At 49.9% G+C, this 18,986-nt stretch overlaps 1 protein-coding gene, 1 long non-coding RNA gene and 1 other non-coding gene across 3 annotated transcripts in view; 2 read left to right on the plus strand and 1 right to left on the minus strand.

The window, feature by feature from the left end:
• Positions 1–18,986, plus strand: part of LOC127042512 (zinc finger protein 560-like) — a 253,284-nt gene that overhangs the window by 98,188 nt on the left and 136,110 nt on the right. The window lies entirely within an intron of this gene.
• LOC127042516 (uncharacterized) overlaps positions 1–18,986 on the minus strand; it is a 106,522-nt gene that overhangs the window by 41,066 nt on the left and 46,470 nt on the right. The window lies entirely within an intron of this gene.
• TRNAV-AAC (transfer RNA valine (anticodon AAC)) lies at positions 12,266–12,338 on the plus strand. The gene has a single exon. It is a non-coding gene; the product is annotated as a tRNA-Val (tRNA).

Below are 18,986 nucleotides of genomic sequence, written 5' to 3' on the forward strand. Positions count from 1 at the left end.
GCCACACAGCGCACCTTACAATGGCACGGTTAGAGTGGCACAGCTGCACCGTGGTAAGGTGCGCGGTGTAGACACAGCCTCAGAGCTGGGGAAAGCCGACAGGCGCTGAGGAGCACAGGGTTCAGACAGAGACATCCGTTAGGAGAGGAACTATTCACAGGGATTCTCTATAGCCTAGTAAGGTGGAGAGGATGGAAGATGATAATGTACAGGTAGGTTCTGATGAGAAACAGTGAAATGAAAGAGTCTCCCTCAATTACATCATGTAATAGCAGACAGCTAAAATGGGACACATTTTAGAAGTGCTTAAATACAAACGCTAAACGTCTAAGTACTAAGACTGGTGAATTTGAGTGCCTGGTATTGAGTGACGATATTGATAGAATAGGCATCACAGAAACCCTTGCACCCCCTCCTGCACCCACATGGGGAGACTGACCTGTGAGCATGGAGCAGCTGGCATTGCTGCCCCCCACTCCTCCCTGGAACGCTGCTCATCTGGGCACCCCTAGGGGCTGTGGGATGTGGGGGCAAGAAGTGAGATCATCCGAGCTCCCTGCATCCAGGTCACTTTCCTCAGCCGGGCTGCATAGCGGGAGGGCAGAGAGCAGCAGCTTCTGATGCTCCCCTCACAGCACAGCCCAAGTGGGAAAAGTGACCAGGACGCATGGAGCACATAGGGTGGCTCCTTACTCCCCTCAAACCTCTATGGACCCATGGAGGAGCATTGGGGCAGGGGAGAGCAGTGAGCACCTTTGCACTGCCACATGGTGCCCTTTGACCCCTGGAGCCCTGGGCGGCTATCGGGGGGCACCACCCCTAAGGCCGGCCAGGCTCCCCAGAACGAGCAGCAGAAAACACAGAGACTGGCCACACACTGAGCAGTGGTAGCCTAGGCGGCTCGTAATGGAGGCTCAGGGGGGAGGGGCGTCATAACATTTTTTCCCAGATTTGGACCTTAGCGTCCAAAATATGGGTGTTAGCATGAAAACCTCCAAGCTTAGTTACCAGCTTGGACCTGGTAAAGCTGCCACCAGCCAGGGATTTATACAGTGCCTGGCTCGCTGTGGTCTCCCCAAAACCTTCCCCGGGGGACCCCCAGACTCAGATGCCTTGAGTCTCACAACAAAGGGGAATAAACCATTTCCCTTCCCCCTCCTCCCCTCCAGGTGTTCCCTCCCTGGGTTCCTGGAGAGATATACAGAAGCAAGCTCCGTGAATCTAAACAGAGGGACTCCCCCCTCCCTGTTTCCAGTCCTGGAAATAGAAGTACCAAGATAGCTAATCTCTCTTCCCCCTTACCCAGAGGGTATGCAAAGTCAGGCTAGTAAATCTAACACAACGAGATTTTCCCCCTGACTTCTTCCTCCCACCAATTCCCTGGTGAGCTGCAGACTCAATTCCCTGGAGTCCCCACTAAAGAAAAAATCCAACAGGTCTTAAAAAGAAAGCTTTATATAAAAAGAAAGAAAAGGACATAAAAATGGTCTCTCTGTATTAAGGTGACAAATACAGGGTTATTTGCTTAAAAGAAAAAAATGAATAAACAGCATTATCCAAAAAGAATACAATTTAAACATTCCAGCAACTACACACATGTAAATACAAAAAAAACCAATATAAACTTATTGTCTTATTATCTTTGTACTTACAACTTGGAAACAGAAGATTAGAAAGGCAGGAGATAGAAAAATCACTCTCATAGCCGAGACGCCACAGACACAAGACAAAGAACAAAGAACTCACACACAAACTTCCCTCCACCCAGATTTGAAAAAGTCTTGTTTCCTGATTGGTCCTCTGGTCAGGTGTTTTAGGTTACTGGTGTTACCCCTTTATAGGTAAAAGAACATTAACCCTTAGCTATCTGTTTATGACAAGGGGGCTCAGCCTCCCCAAACCTTGCACTGCCAAGGGGACAGTGGGGCCCATGATCAGGGGCCCTGGCCAAGTTAGGTCCCCCTGGAGAAGTCTCCCCTATGTCAGCCCCAGGGCTGGAGGAGCTCCCACTCCCTGCTACAGCCCGGGGGCTGCAGCAGGGGCACAGAGCTTCTCTGGTCTCAGGGCCACAGCGAGGCAGGGGTAAAGGAGTGATAGGGTGGGGCTGGTGGGGGAAGGGGTGGAACAGAAGTGACAGTGGATGGGGCCATGGGTGGAAGGGGGTAGAGCCACAGACAGAAGGTAGGGGCATGGTTCTGGTGCTGGGGCCCCCACACTTGTTCTCCCTTTCCCGGGGGTTTGGCATCACTAGCCCCGGCTTAGCGAGTAGGGTTCAGTGGTCCCCATAATGTGGGGTGCGACTCCTAGGGGGACACAGAGGAACATTCATGGGGGCACCTCAGGACCTGAGCCAGCCCACATAGAGGGCAGGGAGGGAGCACCACTCTGCCACAGCTCTTCCCCAACCCCACCCTCAGCCTGAGACTCTGGCTCCCAGCCCGGCGTCGACCCCTTTACCCCTGTCCGCACCCCTCACCCCAGCAAGCAACAGCCCCACTCCTCCCAGCCCCGGTTCTTGACCGTGGCTTCCGAGGGGCCACAGCCATGGCTAAGAGGGCACAATGTGAAATGTTTGGGGACCACTGGTTTAGGGTGACGTCCTCAATCACTTCTCTGCAGTCCAATAAAAGCTATTCCTCACTCACCTACCCCTCCATCAGGACGGACTAGGTATGTTCTGCTGCCCTTCACTCATACAGGAAGGAGAATAACATTTCATTCCACTCAATCCTAAAGTCATTTGTAACCCAAGACCATCCCAAACTGGTCATTTTGGGGAAGCGGCCCCATCATGCTGCATAGCTAGGCAGAGTAGGTGTGTCTATGCAAACACGGTCTGTTCCGGAAGTCTTTCCCCAGCTCCTCACTAGGTGAGAGAGGGGAGCTCATTCAGACCCTGCTTTCGCTTAGTATTTAAAAACTCCTTAGTGTCCTCTATCTCTGCCGGCCTTAGATTTCTCCTCCTGTCCGTTTTTTGACAGCTCAGATGAGGTGACCGAGTGGTTAAGGTGATGGACTGCTACCCCATTATGCTCTGCCTGCAGGGGTTCAAATCCCATTCTCATCAGAGGCATTTAGTCTTCACCCTCCTTTATAGACAACCATCTCCCCCTTTGGTACAATAACAGATCAAACAATGTTGCTTGTGTTACCCAAAATTGGGTCAGTTAGTAAGCTTAGAGAGGACTAATAATGCCCCTCCCCCCCAGAGTTTGGCAGAAAGCAGCACATTTATTAGCTTGATAGCTAAGCTCAAAAGAAGGGATGGGGGAGGGTGTCACACTCATACTCACGCTCCCAGGACAGGCCTGGCAGTGGAGATGTCAGGATCCTTTAAGGTAAGTGTCCCACAGCGCAGCGATGGACGGTGCGATGAAGATCAGTCTCCCTGAGGTGCAATAGAATGTAACACAGCGAACCACTGGCCAGATGGGCCGGGTGAAGGGCATTCTCTGGAGGTACAAAGGAGAGTGGGAAAGCCACTTCACAGGCATTCAAAGCGGGAAAGGACACAAGCTGGGGGAGTTTAACAGACCTTTTGAGCATACAGGTTATACAGAGCATACAGATCACTGCTGCTCCTACAACATGATAAGTTCTCAAGCAGCATGTTTCTTACTTTGCCCATCTGTCAATTTTGATGATTATTGATGGAAATATTTTGCCATTGGGTTGTGTGTTTACACAGAAATTGACATTTACCAACAAATACACAATCCTTCCAAGCCTGCCTAGTCTGCAGTTGATGGGTTTAGAGGGACACATTCACTCTTCCAGGTCCCCATTCCAGGCCTGTGCTCTCCAGGTTGTCAACTTCCCGCACTGCTGGGATCCTTCCCTCATCTCCCCCCAAACCACTGCCCCACTCCCACTTCTGGGGTCCCCTCCCTACACTGTCTAACTCCACTGCTGGCAGGATCCCTTCCTGTTCCTTTCATTTCCTGCCTCCACTCTGGGCAAAAGCTCTGCACTCTTCCCACACCAGAAGTTGAACCCAGGCCACCTGGGTGAAAACCAGGAATCCTGACCACTAGCCCATATGGGACTATTGTTGCATCTGACGAAGTGGGTATTCACCCACGACAGCTCATGCTCCAATACGTCTGTTAGTCTAGAAGGTGCCACCGGATTCTTGGCTGCTATTATTACTACAACTCAGGCCTTGGCTACACTGGAGAGTTACAGTGCAGGTGGTGGCTTTACAGCGCTGTAACTTACTCCCCGTCCACAGTGGCAAGGCACATACAGCGCTGTATCTCCCTGGCTACAGTGCTGCATGTGCTCCACCTCGACGAGAGGAATAAAGAGAACAGAGCTGGTGATGCAGCGCTGGGGTGCCAGTGTAAACAGTGATTAATCTTACTACGCTGTCACTGACCTCCGGAACCTTCCCATAATGCTTTTAAGTAGAGATAACGCTCTTTGTTTTGGTGTGATGCCTCTATTTGCTTTGTTGTGAGCTGAAGGCTCCCGGAGCTGCTTATCTAAAAACCAAACACAGTTACTGTTTGCAGTGAATGAGCAGAGGCAGGGGGATCCCTTTGGAACACCCACAGCTGGTGTTTGCTTGAGGAGAGAAGCAGCCGGGTGGGCACGGGGGGGGGTCTGTTTTGGATCAGCGGCTTATCTGGGGGGTGCAGGGGGTGCAGCAGGGGCTGGCTGGGGATGGGCTGGCTGCAGGCAGGGCAGGGGGTGCAGGTACAGGGGGTACAGCCCATCCTCTATGGTGAGTGCCTCCTTCTCCTCCTCCTCCTCCCCCCTCTCCCTCTAGGGTAGCAGCAGCAGCCTGGGGCTTGGGGGCTATTTCAAGGGCCCGGGGCGCCCCTGCTTCCACTGCCCCAGCTCTGTAAATAGCCGCGGGAACCCTGGGGAAGCGGCGGGGCTCCAGTGGCTATTTAAAGGGCCAGGGAGGTAGAAGCAATGGGAGTCCTGGACTTTTTAAATAGCCCCCAGAGCCCCGCAGCCATACCCCAGGGCTCCAGCAGCAGGGCTCTAGTGGCAATTTAAAGGGCCTGGGCTTCCAGCCCCTGCTGGGAGCCCCAGGCCTTTTAAATTGCCCCCTGGGGAAACTGGGCCACCCTGGTACAGCGCACTGGCTTTTGCTGGTACTGGGGCTTGGGTGCGGGGTCCTCTTAGGAGCGAGGCCGATTCAAGGGAATTGGTTAAATTGGCCTAAAGCCGGCCCTGGTGGCTGGGATTTAAAGAGCTCTGAGCTCCCCGCCCGCCTGCCCAGAGCCCTATAAATCCTGGCCGCGGCTGAGATTTAAAGAGCTCTGGGCTCCCTGCGGCTGCCGGCAGCTCAGAACCTTTTGAATCCCGGCCGCGGCTGAACTTTAAAGGGGTTTGGATTCCCCGCGGCTACGGGCAGCCCAGAGCCCTTTGATTCCCGGCTGCGGGACGCACAGTGAGACTTCACGGGCCGCACGTTGCCCGTGGGCCGTATGTTGTGCAGGCCTGGCATGGAGGGGCAAAATAGGTAAGAAATTTCCGTGGCCTGTCACTAGCAAATAGTAGCCACCATGGATCCTGCCAGAGGTGGCTACATCTTAGCACTGTGGGAAGCAACCCTTCACAGAGACCATTTGTCTTGTGGTTTGGGATACTTCTCAAGACATGCTGCACTCAGAGTGAGCCCCTCATCCTGTGCCAGCTGGAGAAAAGAAAAGGGGCCAGCCAACTCTCCCACTACCAGCTGCGAACCACTGATCCCCAAACAGGGGGAGGCCTCTGACTTTGATGTGTATTAAATATCAGGCTGTTCTCTTTCTTTGGCAAATATCTAACAGAGCTAAAAGAGGAAACAAATGATCCTCAAAGGAGAGGGGAAAGACAATCACTGGGAAATATAATCCCCTGCAACATCCAGAATGGAGAGCGACTCAGGGCAACAGGTTCCCCCGAAGGAAGAAGTTTTTGGGATTTAGAAACATAAGGAACAGCACAAAACTTGAGAGGATTGTTAATTGACATTTGATAATGACACAGAGGGAAAACCTGAGCTTTCAGATCAGTGTTCAGAAATGAAAGACAAAGGGTGGAAATCAGAGATTTTGGATCCATTTTGCAAATTATAGAGAGGAAAGTGGAAAATCAGAGGGATTTTATATCAGTTGTTGATAGGAGGTAAAATCTGAGTGTTTCACATGAATACTTGATAAATGAATAAAGAGGAAATGGGCAACATTTGCAAACATTTTGTGTTCAATAATCTGAGAAAAGGTGTAAATCTGAGATTTTCTTATTATTTTATAATTAGAGACAGGAAAATCTCAGGGCATATTCAATTAGAAATAGACAACTAGAGAGAAGTGGGGCAAATGTTTAGGTTATTTTATTTGAATCTTTGAGATTTGCAAAGAAATTGTGTCACAAACTGCATATTTGATAACATGAGAGGAAAACACCAAGATCTGAGGGGAGAGAGTCACTTTCCTGTCAGGGCCCAGTGCTCCCTCTCCCTCCCCCTCCGGGGTCTCTCACTCACTGGGGGCTCCAGGCGGGGCTGGTGCGGTCAGAGCCTGGGGCTGCCTAGGGGGCAGGTCCCAGCTGGAGAAAGCCCCTCCCCCCCGGCCAGGATAGGAATGTGCTACTGGTAGCAGCCTGGGGCTGGACCCTCTCTATGGGGGACACTTGCTCCCCCCTCCCCTTCCTGGCCCTTCCCACGCCCTGTTGCCAGCAGAGAGTGGCCCCCCCAGCCCAGCCCAGAGGTGTCCCTGTCTCAGGCCCCCCCCCAGCCTCTGCCCAGTTCAGAAATCACTCGGGGTACCATTTCCCACCTACACAAGGACAAATCACTGCAGGTGAAAATGGGGGGAAACACCCCAAACCTGAGATCTGAACTGGCCATTGGCAAAGGGGAGAGAAAATGGGGCACAATGGGGGGAGGGGAACAGGGAACTTCTCAGGGGTTTGAGGGAAGGGGGTGTCAGCCTGAATGTTGCTTGTTGCTCTCTAGGGAGAAAGGGGGGAGGACAGGAGAGGAGGGGGGTCTCCACGGAGGGGGCAGTGGTAATTCCGAGGGGATCTCAGCCCTCCCTTTTTCTCCCCGCTCCTCAGGGGTCACCTGCTCTTCTCCCCTCGCCCCCCGGCCATGTCCCGGCTGCACAGACATTTTCCATCCATCCCTTTCCCAGGTCTCCCCCCTCCGCAGCCCCCGCCCGACCCCACGCAGGGGCTGCTAGGTGTAATGCATGTTCAGTAGGGATTTCTCCCCTACTAATGCTGGGGTGTCCTTCTCCTATAGGTTAGTCTACTAATGATCTCATCTTGGTGCCATGTGTGTCAGTTCATTGCCATGGCACTCGTGTGCTTAGACATCTGAGGATGCTCTATAGAAAAGCTCCTTGAGTGGGGTGATCCACAGGGAGTAGCTCAAAGCTCCAAAGTGCCTGGCCGGGGCAGGACATTGGCACAGCAAGGGCGGGGTGTGGCAGTGACATCACAAAGGCCTTTTGCAGGACCTCACACTATTGGTCAAAGACTATTGGTGAGCAGGTGGTGACCTCACAGAGAGATCCTGACATCAGTCAGGGGCCAGGGGCTAGGGAAACCTCAGAGACCCCTGTGGCTTTGCTTCAGCAAGTCTCCTTCTCCAGGTCTCTGTCTGAGGACTGAGAGAGTATTCGGGTTCACGGACGTGAGCGCCAGGAGAAACCTCTTTCCAGTTTTCTCCTTCCCTTGTAGTGATTTTACTAGAAAACAGCCGTCCCTCTTTAGAAGGTAAGAGCCTCCTGGAGGTGTGAAACCTGTTCAGTCTGATCCATCTGGTGAGAGTTGAATTCTAGGCATGGAAAACATGAGTTTAAGGAGGCAGAATTTTATTCCGCACCTGGGATTTTGTCCCTTAGAATCATGGGGACATTAGGGTTTGTCCTTTGTGTTTCACCTTTTCCTCCATCCACCTGTCCCTCCCTCCTTTCTCTTCATCTCTTCTTTTGTCCTTTCTCCTGTTCCCCTCCCAACACCAGGACGAGTGTGTGCGTGTGTGTTGCGGGGGAGTGCTCTGCAGCTCTCACTGTGGGAGTTCCACCCAAAAATGTGAGGCTGAAATAGTGCTCAGGCAGTCAGGGCTGGATTAACCTTTTGTTGGCCCTGGCACCAAACATATTTGTGGGCCCCAGTATAGTCACTGTGGGCTCCGAGTGTGGGCCTGGTGGGGCAGTGCCATTGGTGCCTTCGTATACCCGGTACTGAACCTCAGAGACATTTTTCATTTTGATCACACACCTCTCCATGACTATATGCATTGCCATACACAGCTCCCTCAGCCCGCGGGTTTTCTTATTGAGCTGTACACCCATGTGGGTTTACCAGTGTCCACAGTGAGCAGAACTTTCATAGTGACCAAGGAAACTCCCCACAGATTTATCTCTTTCCTCATTCAGACCTTCTCTAGCCATGTCTCCAGTACCCCCCCATGTCACCAGTCACTGCATGTGGTCCTAGTCTCAGCTCAAAGTCCTAAAGCCAGCAGACACCTGATCAGTTCTGACAGATCCCTCCCTCAGCCCCCATCCTGCCATGTGAGCAAGCCACCGGCAAACACCATTTCCCCAAAGTGAGGACTTAGCCCTTGGGAATCTGAAGACACCAGCGTCTCTCCCTCTGCTCCCATCTACGTGCTAGTCTGCTACCTGGTCACCACCACCTCTCCCCATACTTGTTTCCTTTCTACTTTGGACATGCTCCCAACCAGCTGGAAGCTCCCTCTGCAAGCCTGACCTGCTCCCGCCTTCCCTGCTCCCCCGACATTCCTTTCCTACTGGTGACCTCTGTTCCTTGAGGTTAACTCCAGTGTCTTTAGGTGCTCTAGCTTTATGGCCCCAGGAGTCATAGAGCCACTTGTAGTTTCTCTAGCTACAGCCATGGGGCAACTGCCAGAGGCCAGACTTAGACAGCTGCAGCTACTAGCCGCAGGAGCGGAGGCAATGCCAAGGCTGAGCATGCTTGAACCTTGCAAGGGCAGCACTAGGGACTCTAAATCCTCAGCACTGGCCCTAGGCAGCTGCAGGCTCTGGAGTTAGGCACTTTCCTCCTCTAGGTTCCTGCATGGTTACAGAACTGCAGTAAAGTGGAACAATTATCAGCTTCTGTGATTGGAAGATGTCTGGATCCATCTAATAAGACCGTCCTACATAAATGAGGAAAGTTGAGGTGCCTTTATTATTCTTTTGTTCCATTCTTTGTTTCTATGGGGAATTTGCCAGTGCAATATCACTGTCTTCCTTTTAAACAAACAAAACTAAAAAAAAAAGTGTAATGGCTGTTGAAAATAGCAATTCCAGCCCTCGTTAGCACTGTGAAGACCCCAACGTTTGTTGCTCAATTTTCTCCTACTTTTTCTACAGTAAATGACAGTGGATCAGCATATTTGATTTGGGAGAAATGAAGTAACAGCTGCCCAAATTGAGCTTGAGCACTCCTGATTTTGAGGTGTTCAGATCTGGAAGGCAGGGGCTAGATTCCCTTTATGAATATTAGATACATCTGGAAAGGAAAAGTCAATTTCTATTTTCATGGCTCAGAAGTGGAAATCCTCCTGTCCTGTATCTGAAGCTGTCCAGGTCCAGTAGAGCCTCCCCTTCCTTACTTACCATTTTACCTTCTGGTGGGATCCACATACCTCCCTTGCCCAGCTTCAGATAGAGAGGGGCCCTGTCCAGTTAGTCCACCCAGTTCCATCTTTGGGGGCTGCCAGGCAAGGTCACACCAGCATCCCTAAGCCTGTCTGGGGAAGTCTTCTGAGGGTGCTACCTGGGCCAAAGCCTTCTACTCCTTGGTCACACCTCTTCCCTACTCACAGGTGGCACCCCCTTCTAGCAGCCAGCCCCCCAGCCACAGCAAGCTGCAGCACATGGAGTCTCACAGCTTCCCCCCTCCCTTTCCTGTTGATAGCAGCCAAGGGAATGCTGGGAAATGTTCCTTCTCTGCTCTAAGGCAGGGAGCTGGTCAAGGAACTACAGCTCCCAGGGCCCTATGGGGTCTCAGCTCCCCTACTGAATATCCAGGCTGCTCTGAGGCTCCCTTTCTGCAGAGGGGAGGAAGTTACTGTTACAGGTCCCTTCAGAGCTTGGGCCTAGCACTATGGCACCATGTCAAATCCAGTACTGCTCCCAACTCTATCCAGCTCTGCTGCTGGCAGGATCCCTTCCCATTCTTTTTGTTTCCTGTCTCCCCTCCAAGGAGAAACTCTGCATTGTTCCTGTGTGGGGAATTGAACCCAGGCTGTCTGGGTGAAAGCCAAGAATCCTAACCACTAGACCACATGGGACTTCCATAACACGTTTACATGTTCATATTCAATAACACAATTAAACGTAGCCATTCAAAGTAGCCATTTAAAAGAAGCCATTCAAAAAACTTCAAAAACAGACTTCAAAGAGAAATTGCAGAGTTACAACTGATCTGCAAACTTAACACCATTAATTTGAGCTTGAAGAGGGACTGGGGGTGACTGGCTCACTACAAAAGCAATTTTCCCTCTCTTGGTATTGACACCTCCCTGTCAATTACTTGGAGAGAGCCACATCCACCCTGACTGAATTAGCCTTCAACACTGGTTCTCCCCTTGTATGGTAACTCCCTTTACATCATGTTCCAATATATATTTATGCCTCTATCTGCAATTTTCACTCCATGCATCTGAAGAAGAGGGCTTTTTACCCACGAATGCTTGTGTCCAAATAAATCTGTTAGTTCTTAAGGTGTCACCGGACTCCTCGTTGTTTTTGTGAAATAAAAGCAAAATGCACTCTAAGCTGATCTTAACCCTTTCAATGCCCTTACAAACTTAGATGCTTCTCACCACAGGCCAGGCTGGTGGCTTTTCAGCCAGGCTCTCCCCTTTCGTCAGCGCTTCAGTTGCTTGGTGTGGGGGTGTCTGTAGATGTAGGTGGACGAGAGAGACAAAGCATGGCAAATGTCTCTGCTTTTATCATGTCCTTTCTTCCCTCTTGGCTTTGCTCCCCCTTCAGAGTCAGGTGAGCATCACTGCGTCTCTCCAAGCAAGTCTGAGCAATTCCCCTGGGGTGTCCTCTTGCAGGTAAGTGATTGCACTGTAGCTCCCTTGCTGAACAATGGCTGTTGATGGGTTGTTTGACACCCTGTCCGGGTGTTGGTTACTTTCCTTGCTGTTGTCACTGGGGAGCTAATATTTGGCTGACTCCCCCACCTTACAGCATAGTGATAACCACACTGCACAATTCTCATAACTTCATATGCATGAATGGTAAACATCTATGGGTAGAGAAATGACTTTCAGCAGATCATATCCTTTCCCCTGATACCTTACAAGGCATGCTCTGTATATAAGATCACGATTATATGAAAATGAGGAATATGGGGGTTACAGCACACTCCCCCAAAGGTACAGAATGTCACACTGAGATTCTATTTTCATTTGTTATGTAACAGCATTAAAGAGATCCAGTGACTGACCAATGGCATTTTCAAGTGCTAAAATGGCAAGCGCTGTTGGTCTCTCATTGGCCATCAGCGACTGAAGATACGGTTTAATGAGCCAGAGCTTCAAGGCGAGGGTGGCTCTGTCCACTGCCTTCCGTTGCGCTGCTGGGCACCAAGTCCCTGGCGGTCAATATGTGAAGCTGGGAGAAGAGAGTGGGGTGGCAAGCGGTGGTAGAACTTTTGCCACCAGGGTCTAGCTGTCTAACTTCCTCTTCGTACTGCTGGGCCCCCGTTGCCTTCAGGTAACACAGGAACTAAGGCAGGAATAGGGTGAGGAAGCAAGTAAAGCCGAGCAAGGAAGGCAAAAGTTAATCTTATCTTCATGGGCAGCTCGCAATGACGTCCTTTTTCTGTGCCACAGCTGACAACAACATCCCAGACAGAAAAGTAACAGGCCAAAAAGAAACCTAGCAGCTGCTGAAACAGTTCAGCTGGGAGCGTGCTAGACTAACAGGCTCTTCTATCCTCCTTTATGCACGGGCGGGATGTTTTCTGAGAGTGCAGCAGTTCCTTTAACTGCCACGAGTCCCTCATTTCAGGCTATGCAGCAGGAAAAGACAGCATGGGCTTCTGCACCGAGTTGGCCCACCTGACCTTTCATTCTTCTCTTGCTCTTTGTCAGCAAGGAGAAGAAAAAGAAGCTCTCCCTCAAGCTGGAGTCACATGGGCGAGGTAAGGACGACTTCCTGAGTGCTGGCTCCAGTCCTCTGCCCTGCCAGCTGACCTATCGAGGGGCTACCACCACATTCTCTAGATTTGTCCATCAGTCTGTGCCAGAGTGAGCAACAACCCAGTAGGTGGAGTTTCTGTAGTGTAGTGGTTATCACATTTGCCTAACACGCAAAAGGTCCCTGGTTCAAAACCAGGCAGAAACATGCTGGCTTCCTTTTCCCAGATCCCCTTGTTATTCAGAAAGGGCACTCCTCCTATTGGCCTGTCCCTGGGATAACTCCAACCCCTGCATGACAGAGGATGCTGACAGCAGTGGAGAAAGCACCTTGGTGTCAGGCTGGAGAACCTAGAGTAGTTAGGCCAGTCACCATTTGGAGGCTTGTGGCTTGGCCACCTCTGCTGTTGGAGGTTGGCCTATAGAGGCTCTCACTTCCTGCTGGGCTCCTTTGCGTGACTGGCCAAAGGAGGAAGTGAGGCAGGAATGGGGCAATAGAGGAAAGTTGAGCTGAGGAAGGCAGGGAAGAAGCTGTGCGGCTAAGTGGGGTTAGTAGAGCACCACCCTTCATTCTGCAAAGCCTGGGGAGGTGTGGTTGGCTGCTGGGAGGTAGAATCCTGTGCCTGCCTCTTGGCTTCCCAGGAGTGGCTACTTGCAGCCCAGGAGAAGAAGGGAGGTTCTGGGTGAAAGGAAAACAAGCAAAGCTGAGTCCAAGTGGAGAATGGCGGCTCCTTTATGGCCAACCTGGGGGCATGACTGATGGTTTTAGAGGTGGAGGCTGGGCTGGCTGTGAGCAACTGGGATCCAGGAAACCCCCACCTGCCCTTCTGAGGGCTGAACCCATGGAGGTGCGGTTGGCTGCTGAGAGACAGACCCCTGTGGCTGCCTGTTGGCATCCCAGGGATGGCTACTTGCAGCCCAGGAGAAGCGGGGTTCTGGGGGGAAGGAAAAGCAGCAATGGTGAGGCTGAGTGGGCTCCTTTCTGGCCGAGATGGTGGACTGTGGTGAGTCTGGGAGTTGCCTGTAAGCCATAAGTGGACGTAGTGCAGTGAAAACTGCTGCTCCATTCTGGCCGACCTGGGGGCGCCACGGATGACTTGGGAGTGGGGGCAGGGCGCTGGCTGTGAGCAAATGGGATCCAGGAAGCCCCAGCCTGCCCCTCCAGGGGCCGAGTCTTCTTCTCTCCTGCCATGGGGAGCCCGACCTTAAGCCTGCCCAGCATGTGCAGCAGCTCGAGCATTAAGCCTTCCTGTGTGCATAACTGAACTATGCCCTAGTGTAATAAGGTGTAAAGTTTAGATTGTGAATTTATCTTTAATTTCCATGGTAATTTACTTTGATCTTTTATTCCTACCACTTATAATCCTTAAAACTCCATCTTTCTGTAGTTAATAAATCTGTTTTATGCTCTACTTAAACTGGTGTATTTTGCTTGAAGTTCTTGGGAAATCTCAGCTCCATTACAAGGCTGGTTCATGTACTATTCACAGTGAGGGAGGGGTGGACCCTGTGTAATAAACTCACACTGATCAGGCTTCTGATTAAGGCAAGATGGTATGATCCAGGGGTGCAAGGCTGCAGAGCTGTAGGGGGGGCGACTTTCTATCATTAGTGTTATGAGTGGCTGCAGAAGCATTCATGTAATTCAGTTGGCTGTGTCCCTACCTACGGATGTCTGTGTAAGTGCAATATCTGCCAGAGATTCACAGCTTGTCTCAGCATCACATGTGTGAGAGGGAGCCCAGGTGGTGGGACAAAGGGCTCAGGGGTCCCACTGTTCAGTTGCATCCCATAGATCCCATCACAGACTTTCAACAACCACAGCGGGTGCTCACTGAGACAGAGAGAGAGATGCCAAAATAGTGATATCCAGTGCCAGCAGACATCAAACTATCAGAAATTCTGTGAACAGAGAAGACCCTGCTAGTGGAAAATGGCTTGTGAGGTATCATTAGAAAACGCATAACCTACTGAATATTATCCTCCTGTTAAAATGTGTAGTAACACTGTATGTAAAATTGTGAGATTTTACAGTATGATATTACTGAAAAAGTTACAGTTCTGGGGAACACCCACAGACCAGTTCCTCAGAGACAGCAAGGCAAACAGCTGGTCAAACAGTCATTCTCCTGCAGGGGGAAGGTGTGAAGACATTAAGGGCTGGTCTACACTACGGGGGGAAATCGATCTTAGATACGCAAATTCAGCTACGTGAATAACGTAACTGAAGTCGAATATCTAAGATCGGATTACTCACCCATCCTCACCGCGCGGGATCGATGTCCGCGGCTCCCCCTGTCAAATCAGCAACTCTGTTGGGGTTGGTGTTGTTCCGGAATCGATATAAGCGCGTTCGGGGATCGATATATGGTGTCTAGATGAGACGCCATATATAGATCCCCGAGCAATCGATTTTAACCCGCCGATACAGTGGGTAGTCTAGATGTAGCCTTACATTCCATCACAGGGACCTATTGAGGCTGTTGTGGAAAACGACCACAGGATTAATATTTGAATCAGCTCAGCCTGAGGCTCTTTTCTTGGTTACAAGCACGCAGGGGGCGACAGCTATTGGAATACTGTTCCTGAGCTAAAAATCACACAAGCCTTTTACAGCTTAAAACCACAAACAATGACACATACGTTGCACGTTAATTTCCTTATTTGGAATATACTGCAAAATATGATGCAGGTCAAAAGCAAGCTGAACAATCAGTTTTCCATATTTGGCCTTTCCTGTTATTTTTATTACACCTGGTGATATGGGAGCAAGACTCTCCATGTCTCAAGAAATGTCACTACCAACCTAGGCCATTTTCACATGCTGGGGTGCAATCCAGATCGGCGAGGAGTTGTGTCATCTGTAATCCTGGGTGAGATTCAGTGTTCTGCTGCTGGAGCTCCCCTGTCTGGATACTCCCAGCCAGCGTTCAAGGACGCACTGAGTGTCTGTATGATAAGTAACCCTGGACTGGCAGCTCTGACTCCAGCCGCCTGCTTGTTACACCCCAAGCACATTCTGGTTTGGGTAGAGAAGGCTCAGGGTTTGAGAGAAGGCTGGGGGTAGGAAGCTTCTGTTCATTATGCTGGACCTAACCCCAGTTTTACTTGAGTAAAGAGGAGATATTTGACATTGTGTGATGCTGCTCCTGTGCTCTGTTCCCAAAGTGTTCTGCAGCAGAGGAGGGTCTCTAGTAGTATGTATGTTACTGGCCTATTGGGGTGATGCTGAAACAGGACAGGGTACAGATGGCATTGTGGGGGTGGCATGAACCTTCACTCTTCATTTCCCCTTCCAAGAACAGAAGGGACAGGAATCCTTACCCAGCAAGACCATCGTCTCATAGTTCCCCTGCATGACATCTCTGTAGAGGGCTCTCTGAGTGGGGTCCAGCAGAGTCCCCTCTTCCCTGGAGAAATACACAGCCACCTCCTCGAAGGTCACCGGCCCCTGAAAGAGCAGGAGTCCAATACTCAGTACCTGCTGACCCACTCACAACCCCACTATTCACGGAACAGCAGCACCAGGGAAATGGAAGCTCCGGGAGGCACATGTTAACAGAGTCCCACCCCACCTTGCTTACAGCAGCCAGGAGGCATCAGAGGGTAGAAAGAGAGAACCTTTGTGTCTCCCATCTGACAGACAGAAGCAGGGTCTTCACATTTATCACATAGCTACTAGCCAGAGCTTAATATAGGAGATGGGGCTGTCTCTGGACCCTGATAGTGGCTCCCTGGTAGGAATCCAAGCACTCTCCAAATAAAATATATGGAAGAAAGGGGAAGTCAATCATAAAGAATAGAAGTTAGAAGGTCAGAATTGTAGTGCCCATTAACAAAGGTTTAGAGAAAATAGAGCCTATCAAACTAACGGGATATCCTTATTGGATGAGATCAAAAGTTTGGTTGCAGCTAATAGTATTGATGTAATATACCTAAACTTCCGTAAGGGACATGACTTGATTAGCACAATATTTTTACTAAAAAAAACTAGAATGATACAAAATAAACACGGCATACATTAAATAGATTAAAAACTCTGATAGTAAATGGGGAACCATGATCGAGTGGATTTCTTTCTAGCAGGTTCCTGCAGGGATTGGTTCTTGGCCCTGTGCTATTTAACATTCTTATCCATGACTTAGAAGAGAGTACAAAATCATCACTGATAAAGTTTACAGTTGCCACAAAGATTGGGGTTGGTGGTAATTAATGAAATGTCAGTAGATTCAGGCTCCATCGCTGAGAGTCTGGGAAGTTGTCCCAGCCCTGGCTGGAGGGTTATTTCCTGTTCCACAAAGAGGGGAAGTTCCATTCCCAACTCCTGTGCCTTGAAATTAGGACCTATCTGACACTACACCCCCATATTCATCATAGTGGTATGATTATAATATGATTAGGACATAATTATGATCTATTTTGTAGAAGATGCATCATGTGTGGTGTCACTGGAAAAGTTCTGATTTGCTGAATATGATTATCCTATTTGTGTGCACATATCATGTTCGTATCTGAAGTTATGGATATTGACTCTGTATCTGTATTTCAAATGTGCTTACTCTGGGTAACACCCACAATGAGCCTTTCAGGTACAACAATGAAGAAGCCAGACAGTGCTGATGGCTCAACAAAGACAATGGACTGTGGAAGAGCTTAGCCTTCCTGTGAATGTTTCAGCCAGCCTATGAGTCATGGCTACTATGACTCAGCAGGGCCTGTGACCAGACCACATGACACTAAACTCCATTTTAGTAGCCTGTATTTTTCCACAAACTGGACTAGGAACTGAGTTTGGAACAAAAGGTTCCCACCATATGGAAAAGCTACATAAGGTGGGGTGTGACATCATCTCTTGGCCTCATTCTCCACACAAGAGAACTTCTGGAAACACCTGAGAAACAAAAACGGATGTGGGGGAAGTGCTGCTCCCAGGATCAAGAGATTTCTAGCTTGTGTATGGAAACTTGGGGGACTGCTTGTACCATCAGTCAGGGTGAGAAATTGCTAATTCAAATTCTATCCATCTAGTATGTTAGGCTTAGTCTGAGTTTTGGTTATTTGCTAAATAATCTGCTTTGATCTGTTTGTTATCACTTATAATCACTTAATCTATCTTTCTGCAGTTAATAAACTTGTTTGATGCTTTATCTTAACCAGCGTATTTTGAGTGAAGTGTCTGGGGAAAATCTCAGCTTGTTGTGCACATCTGTCCCATATCGAGGGGAAGGGGAACTACATTAATGAGCTTGTATTATAGAGATCCCTGTGCACTATAAGATGGTATCATTCTGGATTTATACTACAGCAAGTGTGCAAGGTTGGGGAGTGGGAAATTGGCTCTTGTCTTCTATCTGTCCTTGAGTGGCTTAGGTAACGCACTCAGGTAGCTTAGTTGGCTGCATGGCGCCACCTGCTGTTGTGTTGGGTGATAACAGGCCCTGGAGAGGCTGGCGAAATCTCCAGCAAAGCAGTGTGAGAAGGGCCAGCCCAGCGTGAGGGTTAGAGGACACAGCAGTTCCCAGAAGCTCCACAAACTGCCTCCTGGGGGTGACAACCCATCACGCCCTACACTACACAAGTCTCAGCAGGTTTGTCACATGCTGTCCCCTCCCTTTCTCCACCCGAGATATTTCCTGCTTCCCACCACCTCTAGCAATTCCCACCCTCTTATGCATTTACTGCTCCTCAACCTCCAAGCAGAGCCCGCCACCCTGATAATCTCTTACCTGAGCCAGCTCCATTGCAGCCATTTCCTTGCCCCTGGGAGGACGAGATGATCTGCAGCGAAACATGGATGTTATTCTCTGGCCTGCCGGGGTGAAAAGGGCAAGGTGTGAGAATTCAGACTAGGCTTTTGTCCATTCCACAAGCCGATTCCCCCCAGCTTTTCCCCTGCTAATGCACATTCTAGGTTCTAGCACACTGTGAAGCACAGAGTGACCTTATTCCAGTACAGGCCTAGCCCCCTCCCACCAGGGTGTAACCCTCTGACACATGGGGAAACCCTCCCAGTAACAGTCTCTCTCTTACACGTATCAAGTTTGCGGACAACACCAAGCTGGGAGGGGTTGTAAGTGCTTTGGAGGATTGGATTAAAATTCAAAATGATCTGGACAAACGGGAGAAATGATCTGAAGTAAATAGGATCAAATTCAGTAGAGACAAGTGCAAAGTACTCCACGTTGGAAGGAACAATCGGAGGCCAGAGAAGAGCAGAAACAAAGGAGTCACTTTGGGGGATTCTCCCTGTCATTGTCCCCAAGGCAGCTGTCTCAGGTTTACAAAGGTGTTTCATGTTCCAGCCTTTGTACAGTCTCTCCTGGGAGTGCCCCTTTCATGGACTGGGCCTAGTTTTAGTTTTTGGTAGTTAACAAGCTTGGTTTATTGTTCATCTAACCAGTATGTGTGGATTGAAGTGTGTTGGAAACTCTGTTTGGGATAACAAGCTGGTGCATGTCATTTTCCGCTGATGAAATGACAGACTTCATATGAGCTTGGGTCGTTCAGTAGCGTGCTGGACAGTGCAAGATGCACATTTCTGGGGGAAAGTTGGGCACTTGAGAATTTGCTGGTTTTCTCCTGAGGTGTAATTCATGAGTGGCTGTCTAGCAGCACTCAATACTGTGTAGCTGGGAGTGAGTTACATGCTGGAGACTGTGTGTTAATTGGCCAAGAGGGGCTGTTCTCGCGGGAAAACAGTGGAAAAGGCACCCCATGCTGGAGGACTGAGGTACAGCTATTTAACAGTCCAGATTGTACTCTGGGTAACATCACAGACACTCATTATGACAGAGCCTCTTACAACACAGAGAAAGTAAATCCATGTCCCAGAAATCGAAGACTCCAGACAGAGGGC

This window comes from Gopherus flavomarginatus, unplaced genomic scaffold (assembly GCF_025201925.1).
Source record: "Gopherus flavomarginatus isolate rGopFla2 unplaced genomic scaffold, rGopFla2.mat.asm mat_scaffold_47_arrow_ctg1, whole genome shotgun sequence".
Taxonomy (NCBI): Eukaryota; Metazoa; Chordata; order Testudines; family Testudinidae; genus Gopherus; species Gopherus flavomarginatus.